Here is a 14,916-nt window from a genome sequence, read left to right as displayed (position 1 = left end):
TTAAAATTTCTTAGCGGGAGAACCCCCTGACCCGACCCCCTTGCGGGGCTTCACGGTCGGTATCAGCCCCCCTCCCCACCACCATGGTTAATCCGGCGTTGATGTTCCCTCTTGTGCAGCTGCAAAAGAATGTACAAGTTCATTGCCTCATTGTCAAAGATCCCACTTTTCTACCCCAGTTCGGGTAATGAGGTCGAGCGTATATTGTATAGGGGATATTAAACAAGCAAACAGTATGGCTGATGTCTCCCGCCAAAACCCCAAAGTAAAAGATGACACATTAATTAATCGCACTTTCATATTTTTTTCAAAAGTATCGAGCAATCAAACTATACTGTAAATTTCATCACTCTCTGTCAGATAGAAATCAAGGTTATCTTGTCCGAAAGCATCGACCAATGAAATTGCCAAGCTGTAGCTCAAAATGTTCAGTCAAGACCTGATGAACATCTACACCAAGTTTAAACATTCTAGCTCAATTAAAAGCTGGGTTGTTATGTTCCAGTACTTCATTATAACCAAAGTTATCATACCCCAAAGCATCAACCAATTCAAAGTCCCGGCCAATCAAGTTGCTTTGCTTATCCTGACTAAGAGAATGCTCATTGTCGAACTTGGTCAAGGTAATATGGTCAAGGTACTAATGTAATGAAACTATACACAAAGTTTCATCAAATTGCTTATCTCTGCTTACCCATTTTAATAGTCCCCTGCCAATCGAAAAGCCCCCCGACCCACCCACTCCACTCCCGTGTAATACATTAGGTTATAATTGTGTTACAAACGTATCACAAGGAGCATTTGAATATTCTCTCTGAGGCATCTCATACCACTTGTCATTGAGGTGTTCACACAGCCAACTCATTTTTGTTTGTTTGTGTTATCTTTATTCAGTATAAATCAACTAATACAAATGAAAAAAAGTACTTGGTTTAATGAGATTATCTTTTGAGAGTTGGTCATACAGGTATCACTAATCATAATTGTTCTTAACTTCAAATATATACACGATTATGTGTATTCTAAATATCAAATAAAACAATGATGATTTCTTTACAATAGCAGTACAACAAATTTATTCGCAATATTTTCCTTTGATCAGTTGATCAAAAACCTGATTATATTTACAATATATTCTAGGTCTTTGCTCTTTATTCCATTGGTTCAAAATATGATAAAAGAGGCTTATCAAAAAGTTTATATCATGTAGTCTTATATAACAAATAGAACAATGACATACAAGATGTTTCAAATCATAATCTATTTGCATTATTTATTTCAATAATTTGACCTGTGATATTCATGTATAAAGCAAAATAGTAAACATTGAACTTCATTCACTTTTATGTATAATATAGTATTAAACCGGTTAATTATTGTATACAACATTTATTTAATTTCATAGCAACATTTTATACTATTGTATTCATTGTAGTTTTTTGTCATTATTAGCCCAGTCCGTGCATAGCATTATGATGTGAAATCCCATTTCATTTCAATTATAATAGTCTTCATCTAGAGAGAGAGAGAGAAATGGGGTTTAACGTCCACTCAACACAAATTAGGTCATTTTGGGACTAACATACGGTTTCAATTTTATTTCAATAATTCGCTTGCGCGTATGGGTCTTTAGCAGTGAGAGGAAACCGGAGTGCCCGGAGGAAACCCACGAGGTTGAGAAGACGCCTCTATCTCCATGCCACATACGCTCACACCTGGGATCAAAGCCACAGCCACAAGCCAGAGGTGACCGACCAGCTAGAGGTCGAAGCGCGGCACTCTAGGCCATCCCAACCCCCCTTTCTTGTACAGACCTGTGCATGTGTAGTCAATGTGAAAATGAAAAAAAAAACTGTTAAAGAGACCGAATTTGATGTTAATACATTTAGTGACAGTGATGATGATAATGAAGATTAACTTTGATGACATTTGATGTGCAGAGTAACTGTTTAATTTTGATTTTCAATGATTGTTTCACTTTAATAAATAATTTCACAACTGTTCATCCTGTTTTCTAACCTTTCCCTTCATTCCAGCCCAGATACACAATTATTTTTTTTAACTTATATCTACATGTATGTTTGTAATTTGACCATTAATCATATCCGAAATAGTAGTTCACAGCTACATGTACAGTTGTAAAAATACTGTAGTGGCTAATTGAAAGGGAACATGTATGTGGGTTTAGAATGTTTATCTTAGTGGAAAAAAATCATGTGGTTCAATGCTTATAAAGTGCTACTGATCTCCATTATTTCAAAAGCATATCACTCAACTACTGTCAAACATATCCCCTGGCTAGAATATGCTACAAATCGACTCTAGCATGTTCCATACAAGCGATAATTTCTGAGCAAACATCCAACAACCAACCCTAACAGGCCCTTGAGATCCAACAAACAAAATAATTATTGGGCTTGTTTGCCCACACCTGGTCTTATGATTCATACAAGACCTGATAGTCTATCAATTACAGGCATTTGACAGAAAGGGAGATAATTCTTTTTTACCGTTAATGGATTTCCACAATTCTTTATTCACCCATGACATTTGTGTTTTGAGCATTTTTATTTACATCAAAATCTGTCCAATAAACTGTTCATTGCCAAGGATGAAGGCATGAGGTGTTTTACCAACTATTTAATTTTATGTCAACTTCAGAATTGTTAGTACACAAATAATAATAATAATAATAATAATAATAATGTACATTTATATAGCGCTTAATCCATCCATGAGCATGCTCTAAGCGCTGTAAGTTAATGGCTTCTGTGGATAATACATCGTGAACATATGCGTCTTAAGTCTAGATCGAAATTGAGCAACTGTTTCTGAACACTTTATTTTGTCAGGTAAGTCATTCCATAGTCGTGGACCATATACACTGAAGGCTTTATCACCAAAAGATTTTAATTTAGTTGAAGGTACAACAAGTGATAGATTATTCTGTGAACGGAGTGGTCGGTTTGGTACATAAGGCTGCATAAGATCTGTGATATAGGATGGAGCTGAATCATGCTGAGACTTGTAGACCAGTGTTAAGATTTTAAAGTTTATACGAGCCTCTATTGGTAACCAGTGAAGCGATTTAAGGACAGATGTTATATGTTGACGTTTTGCTGTTCTTGTGATGATTCTGGCACAGTTGTTCTGAATTATTTGAAGTCGCTTTAATAAATGTTGAGATATTCCAGCCAAGGCACTATTACAATAGTCCAATCTTGAAAAAATTAGAGACCGCACCAAAAGATGACAAGCAGCAGTAGTCAATAGATGACGAATGTTTCCTATACTACGGAGATGAAAATTACAAACACGGCATAACTGATCAACCTGTTTTTCCATTGTTAAAGACGGATCAAATATAACACCTAGATTTTTAACCCTTGTTGCAAATTCAATACTAGAGTCGCAAATTACAAGACGAGAATCAGGAGTTGATGCGAGACGCTGTGGTGTTCCAACAAGTATTGCTTCTGTTTTTTCATCGTTTAACTTCAATTTATTATTATTCATCCAGGATTTAACAGCTTTGGAGCAGCGAGTGGTATTTTCAAAGGAATCATGAGCATTGTCTTGTTTAAACTTACTGATTAACTGTGTATCATCAGCGTAGGAGAAATGGCTTATATCAAACTGGTCTATAACATCCCCCAGACATCGTGTGTACAGTATAAACAATACCGGTCCAAGAACAGATCCTTGAGGCACTCCACAATTAAGGTTTGCAAACTCGGAATGAGATTTGTTTATAATGATCTTCTGTCTTCTGTCAGTAAGATAAGATTTAATCCATTGTAAGGCCGTACCAGTTATGTGAAAAGTTTGATAAAGTCTTCTTAAGAGAATTTCATGATCGACAGTATCGAATGCGGCAGACAAATCTAACAGGGTCAAGGACACAAGTTTACCACTATCTACGGAGCGCAGCAGATCATTTAGCACACAAAGGATAGTTGTCTCAGTGCTATGATGTGGTCTGTAAGCAGATTGAAATTTGTCTAAAAGATTTCGAGAAACTACGAAGGACTGTAGTCGATTGTTTATTGCCTTTTCAATGATTTTGGAGAGGAATGACAAATTTGAGACGGGTCTGTAATTCTTAAGCACATTCCGGTCAAGAGAAGTTTTCTTAATAAGGGGTCTTACAACGGCATCTTTATATATTAAAGGAAATACTCCTGTACTAAGACTTGTGTTCACAATCTGAGTAATGACTGGAAGAAGCAGATCAAGATATTCAACAAGGATATTTGTTGGAAGAGGATCGAGTAGACAAGTTGTCTTCTTAGATGATTTGATAAGTTTTTCAATTTCATCGTTAGAGAATGACTCAAAATATGTTAGATAATCTCCACATGTGGCTGAAAAAGGTGTAATGCCTTCAGCTTCTTCATTTTCACTGGAGTGATCTAATTGTTCACGTATTTGATTTATTTTGGATGAAAAGAATTTGACAATTTTGACGAATTTCATCTGGCCCTAAATCAATAAATTGCAAACATTTTGCTTGGAACTCCCAGATTTTGTCTTCCTGGCATCATAAGCTTTCCAAAAATGTATAGTTTTTCTTTTATGGAAGACCGTGTAGCGGAGTTGTGTTTCTAAGCTAGCTAGAAATTTTGGCTGCAGGCCTACACCTCCCAAGATAAATTTCCCTCATGTCATCCTGTATAGCAAAGGCATATGCCTGTCTTAATTAACCCAGTACTAAACACAATTTACTTGTTTAATTTTTCCAGCATTTTTCAGGATAGCTGATGGGATGCGGGTCAAGTTATGCCACTTGTCTATTTAATTATTTACCAGTGAAAAATCGAATTAACTTCACCAAATTTTTACTCATTATAATGATTTTTTTTTCTGTTCATATTATTTCTATGACATGTGTCAGTGACTGTGAATATGAAAGCTTTAATATCTGCTTAGCAGATCTAGTTATTGTTATTTTTTTTTTTGTGTTTTGTCTACAAATCGGATTTCTCAGAATCTAACCATAGGATCGTTCTGAAACTTTTACCTATCCCCCCAAAAATGGGTGGTGGCTGTTGATTAAATATATTTTCAAAACGTTTTACGAATCCGAAATCACCGAATTTTACGAAGGAATGCATTTGACCTACAATGCTGTAACTCTGTGACTATTTGACCTATTTTACTAATTCTTTTTTCTTTGAGTATCTTGAAACATTTACTTCAAATCTTTAATTTCGGATTTTGGCATTTCGAAAATTCGTCGCTGTCATTTCGAACCGGAAGTTATTACCAATTTGACAACTTCTTTAATAGTTGTGCGATTTTCGTGAAATTTAGAATGTTAGTAGATCTTGCCAGTGCGACTTCAATGATGTCCTTGGAAATTTTCTAAATTATCTCCCCTTGGTGAAATTAAGGATCAAAGTTTTCAAAAAAATCGACGAAATATAGGTCAGATTGCCTTGAATTTTTTTTTCTGTACTAGCTAAGACAGTACTGATGAGTACACAAAATATGGAGTTTGTCGAGCAAACCGGAAGTGCCACCATCTCAAAATGTGAAAAGTCCATACGGCTTTTGCAATATTTTACTTAAAGACATAAGAGTTACATTTTCTGAATGCTTGAAGGAAAGCCTAAAAATCTATCTGTTTAGAATTTTGATTTAGGTCAACTGATGGACGCCATTTTGAACTGAAAATGAAAATTAGTGAAAAATCCACATTTATGGGCTTGAAAACATACACAATTGGTCGTGGCTTAGAGAATCTGTCTCCTATTACCGAAATTAATACATTTGAGGATAGCCTGGATCATGGTTGAATGTTTGGTATTTGAATATTTCAAAAATTCGAATTTCTCCTTTGATGTTTTCCGTGCCGACAAGGTTGTTTTCGAGTTTAGCTGGTTTTGATTTCGCGCATGCGCTACACAGGAACCAACGGTACCATGAGTACTAAATTCCGGCGAGCAACTTTTCACGTTGGTACCTAGGCACCCTGAAAATTTCAAGGTGATACCTGCATTCGTTCAAGTCGTTTGTTCTTGTCACCTGCCTTTTGTCGTTTTTTTTTTCTAAGTCAATTTACGGCTTCCATGAGGGGAAAAAAGTGGAATTTCGCCGTGACACCGGCACCGATTGTCCGAAAACCATGAAATTTGGACACAATACGCCCATTACCACCCCGGACTCTGTGCTTTACCCCCATTTTGATCCCATTAAAAAAAAAGAGTTTTAGCAAAAAAACGATTTTCGGAATTTAATATTGGTTTTAACCCTGTAATACCCAGACATGATATATTATTATAATCCCTATGAAATATTTTAATTATTTACTGCTATAATATGAATTATCACTTATTCCCCGTTAAATAAATATCGGTCACCTGGTACCGCTGTACAACTTAAAGGACACTGGCCTCAAGTCAATTTACGGAGAGAGAGAGAGAGAGAAATGGGGTTTAACGTCCACTCGACACAAACTAGGTCATTTCGGGACCAACATATGGTTTAATTTTATTTCAATAATTCGCTTGCGCGTAGGGGTCTTTAGCAGTGGGAGGAAACCGGAGGACCCGGAGAAAACCCACAAGGTTGGACAGGCGACCCTACTCCTTGCGTCAATTTACGGCTTCCATGAGGGGAAAAAAGTGGAATTTCGCCGTGACACCGGCACCGATTGTCCGAAAACCATGAAATTTGGACACAATACGCCCATTACCACCCCGGACTCTGTGCTTTACCCCCATTTTGATCCCATTAAAAAAAAAGAGTTTTAGCAAAAAAACGATTTTCGGAATTTAATATTGGTTTTAACCCTGTAATACCCAGACATGATATATTATTATAATCCCTATGAAATATTTTAATTATTTACTGCTATAATATGAATTATCACTTATTCCCCGTTAAATAAATATCGGTCACCTGGTACCGCTGTACAACTTAAAGGACACTGGCCTCAAGTCAATTTACGGAGAGAGAGAGAGAGAAATGGGGTTTAACGTCCACTCGACACAAACTAGGTCATTTCGGGACCAACATATGGTTTAATTTTATTTCAATAATTCGCTTGCGCGTAGGGGTCTTTAGCAGTGGGAGGAAACCGGAGGACCCGGAGAAAACCCACAAGGTTGGACAGGCGACCCTACTCCTTGCGTCAATTTACGGCTTCCATGAGGGGAAAAAAGTGGAATTTCGCCGTGACACCGGCACCGATTGTCCGAAAACCATGAAATTAGGACACAATACGCCCATTACCACCCCTGACTCTGTGCTTTACCCCCATTTTGATCACATTAAAAAGAAAAGAGTTTTAGCAAAAAAACGATTTTCGGAATTTAATATTGGTTTTAATTAATTTTGAAATTGGAAATGCAAAGAGATTTTATCGCCTCTTCCGTATGTGATAGGTATTGGTACTATACACATTATCCTTAAAAGACAATTTTTTAAACTGACCGTAACGATGCATCGACACTAGAAACCGAAATCGCATATTTTGACCTATTTTGACTGCTGGGGTATCTTTCCGTACGTGACAAGGAGTAGGTCGCCCGTCCAACCTGTGTATTTTTTCAGGATCACCCGGTTTCCCCCCACTGCTAGACCCCTACGCGCAAGCGAATTATTGAAATAAAATTGAACCATACGTTAGTCCCGAAATGACCTAGTTTGTGTCGAGTGGTCGATCAACCCCATTTCGCTCTCTCAATTTTAGCACTCCTAACTCTAAAACTAAATGCAAGGAACGGGCCTATTTACAGAGGTCACAATTTTAACCTACATGCACACCTACATGATATACATATTATTATAATCCCTATGGGCTATTTTAATTATTTACTGTTATAATACGAATTATCACTTATTCCCCGTTAAATAAATATCGGTCACCGGTGCAGCTGTACAACTTCAAGGACCTTGGCCTCAAGTGCATGGGACCAACTCTACATTTTCTGAAATGTCAATAAAAGCCCTGGAATGATTTCATTTAAAAAAAATAATCAGAAAGTAAATCTATTTTTATTTATATGCTATTTGTTGCCAGAAAATATATTTTGTTACGAGTCTAATTCAAATTTAAAAATAAACAATGGGTCTGAGGCATATTTTATTGATATATAGAAATTAATGCAGTGTTCTCATTATGTGATAAAAGAGTGCCAGAAATGTCTCGAAATTCAGCCATTTGTGTATTTAGTATATCAAGTATATGCGTGTATTACAAAGCTCTGATGTGTGTGATTTGTGTACACCCCGCTCCCCCCCCCCTCCTCGTGTCACTATCATGTACATATCAATTCTGCTGCCAACCCACCCACGCGAACATGACTAAATTATGAAACATTGTCTAGTCGTTTGTATGTGACGACAAAACGAGGCCAGCGTGGCTCATTTGCTGCAGAACGGAAGGCCTTGCAAGGATTAGTGTTTAGTCGTTTGAATTTTACGAAAACCCGAGGTCAAAGTGGTTCCCCGTTGGCAGTGGTGAAGTATGGAAGGCCTAGCAAGGATCTGTGTCTAGTCATTTCGATGGGACGAAAAACGCCCGTCCCCTCGCCCATGGTACAAGGATTAGTGCCTAGTCGCTTGGATGGTATGCAAAACAGAGGTCCCCGTTCTCTCCCTTTGTCCGTGGTTCTTGACCGAAGGCCCGACAACTAACTTTGCGTGCAGTTTTTTGGTTAGGACGAAAAATCGAAATCCTGTGTGCATATTGGCGTGCACGAAAAATAACCCTTTGCATTTGGAATTTTATGCACCCACCCCACCCTCGAACAATGCTTAACATAACATTTTGTTTTCACTACCTACATTGTAAAATTTGTTTGATTTCAGATGACTTAGCCCCGGTTTTTCACAGTGAAAGATTTTGATGAAACTTGACATGCATGTTTATAACCCAAAGATATGGTTCCTTTCGATATTTGCGCATATCGAATCGTAACTTCATGAATTATGGTCCCTGATTGTAAGAAAAATCACTTTATATTTCGCGTGTTCTCTATCTATCTCTCGGAAATGGAATATGGAAATACACAAGCTAGCTAGTGTGTTACAGGGTGGTGGTGGTGAGGATGAGGTCTTCTATTTGCAATGATTTTTTGACTACAAAATATACGCTCTAACTCATTACTCAAACTACAGCAAAAAAAGCGGAACGGAAACCCCATTTTATATATTCTTACAATAGCAACGCACTTCGGGATTAACTTAGAAATGGTTCCACTACTGATGTCTTCCGCCTTACTCCTGCCACAGTAGTGGCTTGTCCTACGGAGTTCCTTTCCGCAAGTTTTTTTTAGTCAAATGACTACAAAAAGGTTACTGGCCTATGTATAGCTCCCTTAATTTACACATAAACTGACCTAAAACTGCACTGCACATATAATGAACCAATTCCCATTGAAATAAAGGTGAAGCCGTACCGCATAATTATATGATTTGATGAAACCCAACTGCTACCTGAAGTTTCTCGCCTATCGAAGTTATAATATCCGCCGGTGTCATGGCGGCTCGCACATTATAAGAATCATTGCTTTGAAAATGTAGAACGCATTAACACAAAGAAAAACTGATCGGTAACTAGTTTAGTGGTCCAGTCTTCACTATAATTTGTGATAGAATTACTTATTTAAAAAAAACTGAATGATGTAAAAATACAAATGGTTGGAGTGCCCAAGTTTAGATTTGTCGTTGACTTCATAAAGATGTTAGGATATAGAACGTTAAATACTGTGTGATTCAACATGGCGGCCGAGGGGTTTAATATGATATAAGTACGAAATACATGTACATGTAGTACCAAATGGTTTATATGTATGAGAGTCAATGTTTGGACTAAATGTCTTGGGGAAGTAGGGGGCGACTAGCATGTGCCTCTCTTTAGTGGACCGATGTGAGATTGCCCATTGTATTAACTGGACGGGTAGGCCTATTCACCTTCAGTTATGTGTCAATGTCAAATAAGCGGCTTCGTATCAACACGGTCGGCTCTGGGCCGGTTTAATTCTACGTATCTCTCGTAGCTGAGAGAAAAAAGATTTTTTAGCCCAGAGAATATCTTCCGTCAGAGTGGTTGTTGATTCATAGATTCTAATAACCCCTTTTGAAGTTTATATGAAAGCTTTGATATCTGCTATGCAGATCTAGTTTTTTTTGTGTCTTTTCTGCAAATCGGATTTCTCAGAATCTAACCATGGGATCTTTCTGAAACTTTGACCTACACCCCCAAAATTGGGTGGCAGCTTTTGATTAAATATATTTTCAAAACGTTTTACGAATCCGAATTTTACGAACGAAGATATTGACCTACATACCAATAACTCTGTGACTATGTGGCTTATTTTACTAATTCTTTTTTCTTTGAGTACCTTGAAATATTTACTTGAAATCTGCTATTTCCGATTTTCGAATTTCGAAAATTCGTCGCTGTGATTTCGAACCGGAAGTTGAAACCAACTTGACAACTTCTTTAATAGTTGCACGATTTTCATGAAATTTAGTATGTATGTAGATCTTACCAATGCGACTTGAAAAATGTCATTAGAAATTTTCTAAATTATCTCCCCTTGATGAAATTAAGGGTCAAAGTTTTCAAAAAAATCGACGAAATATAGGTCAGATTGCCTTGAAAATTTTTTTCTGTACTAGCTAAGACAGTACTGATGTGTACACAAAATATGGAGTTTGTCGAGCAAACCAGAAGTGCCACCATCTCAAAATGTGAAAAGTCCATACGGGTTTTGCAATATTTTACTTACAGACATAAGAGTTACATTTTCTGAATGCTTGAAGGAAAGCCTAAAAATCTATCGGTTTAGAATTTTGATTTAGGTCAACTGATGGACGCCATTTTGAAATGAAAATGAAAATTAGTGAAAAATCCACATTTATGGGCTTGAAAACATACACAATTGGTCGTGGCTTAGAGAATCTTTCTCCTATTACCGAAATTAATACATTTGAGGATAGCCTGGATCATGGTGGAATGTTTGGTATTTGAATATTTCAAAAATTCGAATTTCTCCTTTGATGTTTTCCGTGCCGACAAGGTTGTTTTCGAGTTTAGCTGGTTTTGATTTCGCGCATGCGCTACACAGGAACCAACGGTACCATGAGTACTAAATTCCGGCGAGCAACTTTTCACGTTGGTACCTAGGCACCCTGAAAATTTCAAGGTGATACCTGCATTCGTTCAAGTCATTTGTTCTTGTCACCTGCCTTTCGTCGTTTTTTTTTTTCTAAGTCAATTTACGGCTTCCATGAGGGGAAAAAAGTGGAATTTCGCCGTGACACCGGCACCGATTGTCCGAAAACTATGTAATTTGGACACAATACGCCCATTACCACCCCGGACTCTGTGCCTTACTCCCATTAATTAATTTTGAAATTGCAAATGCAAAGAGATTTTATCGCCTCTTCCATATGTGATAGGTATTGGTACTATACACATTATCCTCAAAAGACAATTTTTTAAAATGACCGTAACGATGTATCGACACTAGAAACCAAAATCGCCTATTTTGACCTTTTTTGACTGCTGAGGCATCCTTCCGGTGGTCCAAATCTCTGGAATTTCTAGCGGTTGGCTGCGCCGCGATGATATTTATCACATATTAAATTGAGAAAATCCTCAGATATCAACAACAATAAAAATTCGATAAAATACGGCAATTTTTTAAGCAAAAAACCTTTGATTGTTGGGGGTGGGTTTTGTAACCGATTCATAAATCGGGTCAGTTTGTACGTTGGAACAGCCTTAAGTTAATATGATAGAAGAGCTTTTAGTTTAAGGGATAGGTTATTGTTATTGTCTAATAATATGAACTCTCTGGACTGTTGTAATGTTTTTTGATGTATGTTTTTTATGTATATTAATTTATTACGTTATAAACTTCCAGGCTGCGCTACGCTTCGTAAAATAGTAACCTAAAGCGTTGATTGTTAAATTGTTTAATATCCCTGCGTAATTAATGCTCCCTGTGTCAGTCTTGCAAATGGCTTTCCTAGAAACCATGTTTTTTCGTTTTTGCGTGTGGTCAAGTTAACAGGCTCTTGGAGGTAAATAATTCTGTAATATTGCATTTGTATGTCATATTTCGTTTAATGTAGTATTCATTTATTTGTCCTGCTAGGTTTTGCGTTGTGTTAAACTGTATTAATTTGTATTTTTCAGTTTTCACGTCTGTGTTACCGGCATGTCTTTTAATTCAAGTCTGGAAGTTCGAGTCTAAGTTGTTTGCGTTCATCATGATTTTATGATATTCTACGTTAGGCTATTTCCAATGTTTATACGATGATATCCTCGTCCGATGTCATGAAGCATTAAAGAGACAATGAATAAAGATATGTATATGGTGTATTACAGTTAGTCGAGTCTCCTTTTCAATCTATGGTGTTATACTCCTGTTATCATGATCACAGGCTGGGTGCGTTCACTAGGTCTCCAGCTGCCTCTATAGTGAAAACTCCTCTGCACGGAGTTCGAACACCTTTCGAATGGAATGAAAGGAACTATATGCGGTAAATATGTAAGTGAACTTTGAAGTTTTCTGACATTAGTGCGTCCTTAGTATTATTTGAAGTGTTATAAAAATTGCGGCAGTATTGATGAAGAGGACATTATATTTTTTCGTTTGCGCATTGTTTACAATGGCTTCGTCTGCGAGTGATCCAGTTGATCCTACTGATCAGAGTGCATACGGTTCTGTTAAATCAAGATCAGCGAAAAACTCCGAACGTTCATCAAAAAGATCGTCTGTTATTTCATTGAAGTTAATTCAAGCAGCCGAGGAAGCAGCTGTTATTGAACATAAATTAAAGTATCATTCCATAGAAGCCGAAAAGAAATTAGAACTTGAAAATATTCAGCTACGTAAAGATTTGGATATTGCGAATGCAAAGGTGAATGCTCTTCGAAGATTTGAAAATGAAGATTTTAAAGTTGAATCCATGGTACCAGTATGTGAACAAAATAAGTCAGAACTTGTCGCAACCTTTGTGAATAGTCATAATTTTTCTACAGATTATGGTGATCCGCCTCACTTGTCTCCTGCAGTTAACCCTATTAACCCTGTGAGTTCGATAAGTAAACCTGTCATTCCTGTCAGTTCACCTTTGGTGTCTTTACCGCCGCCCCAAATTCCAGTTAGTGATGTATATAATAATACCCCACCTATGAACAATGCTGATCACTCTCATGCGTCACAGTCCGCTCCTGCCCAAGTTTCTTCTGCTGTACATGTACCTGCCAGTGACTTGGTTCGTATTTTGACAGATCAGGCTAACTTTAATAGATTACCCCCTCCAGAACCAGGTGTGTTTTCCGGTGACCCTTTGAAATATCCAAACTGGAAGTGTGCCTTTAAAACACTGATCGAACATAAGAAAATTCCGAAAGAACAATGTATGCATTATCTGCATCGATATATCAGTGGTCCAGCTAAGGAAGCCATTGAAAGTTACTGTCTTCTTGACACTCCGACAGCATTTGAAGATGCAAAGTCATTGCTTGAAAAGCGATATGGCGATCCATTTATTGTGGCTAATGCATTTAGGGACAAATTAGAGGCTTGGCCAAAAGTACCTAACCGAGATGGTCCTGCACTGCGTCATTTTGCGGATTTTCTTAAACAGTGTTACACTGCGATGCGAACAATTAATTGCCTTACTGTACTGAATGATATGCGTGGAAATAGAAAACTGTTAAATAAACTCCCTGATTGGTTGGTGATGCGTTGGGGAAGAACTGTTAGTGATTATAGAAAAAAGAGACAAGAGTTCCCTCCCTTTAGTGAATTTGTTGGCTTTGTGACTGATGAAGCAGACATTGCATGTGACCCTTTAACTTCCATTACATCTGCGCCTAATAAGAAAGAACATGTTCCTTCAACATATCAACGTAGAACTGCATTTTCAACTGAAATAAAGGAATATTCAAGTTACGTTCCAGAAAATTGTGCCTTTTGTCAAAGATCAAGTCATTCCATTAATGATTGTACTTTATTCGCTAAAAAATCAATGTCTGACCGTAAAGACTTTCTGAGGTCAAACAGATTATGTTTTGCTTGCTTATGTCTTGGGCATGTGTCACGTGCTTGTAAATCAAGACTCAGGTGTAGAATTTGTAATCATTTGCATCCTTCATTACAACATGGAGATACTGGTCAACCAAGTAGGCCAATGCGTAATGAAAATACTGAAGTCAAGTCTGCTGTTTCGCATACTTTAAGAACTGGGACTGATAAGTGCGCTATGATCGTACCCGTGCGGTTGTCTCACAAAGATAATTCAAGTAAAGAAATTTTGACGTATGATCTTTTGGATTCTCAGTCCGACACAACATTTGTTTTAGACAAAACATGTGATGCTCTTGACATAGAAGGACTTCCTGTTAAATTGTCTTTGTCTACTATGTTTGCTAAAGACACCCTTATCGACAGTCGTAAACTTAATGGTCTTGTTGTGCGTGGCTATAATTTTGACGTTAGAATTCCGCTGCCTGATACCTATACAAGAGATATTATGCCGGCTAATCGTACTCATATACCGACACCTGATGTGGCGAAGCGTTGGTCATATTTAGAACCCATTGCAAATAAACTTCAACCTTTGATGAGTTGCGACGTTGGATTGCTCATTGGTTACGATTGCGCAAGAGCTCTAGTTCCACGCGATGTCATACCCCCCGAGAGTAATGGTCCATACGCTGAACGGACAGACTTGGGTTGGGGCATCATTGGTATTGTAGATTTTAATTCGACTAATGAAGTAGATCATATTGGCTTGAGTCATCGCATAATAACTTGTGAAGTGCCTAATTTGAACACTGCGGACATTGATGGTCGACAGGATGTTGTCGATCGCTGCGATCAAGGTCAAGTTCATATTTCGTTTCGCAACAAGATAAAGGAAGTCATCAGTCCAGATTGTATT

Source organism: Patella vulgata, chromosome 5, assembly GCF_932274485.2.
Source record: "Patella vulgata chromosome 5, xgPatVulg1.2, whole genome shotgun sequence".
Taxonomy (NCBI): Eukaryota; Metazoa; Mollusca; class Gastropoda; family Patellidae; genus Patella; species Patella vulgata.
This window is presented reverse-complemented; position numbering follows the sequence as displayed.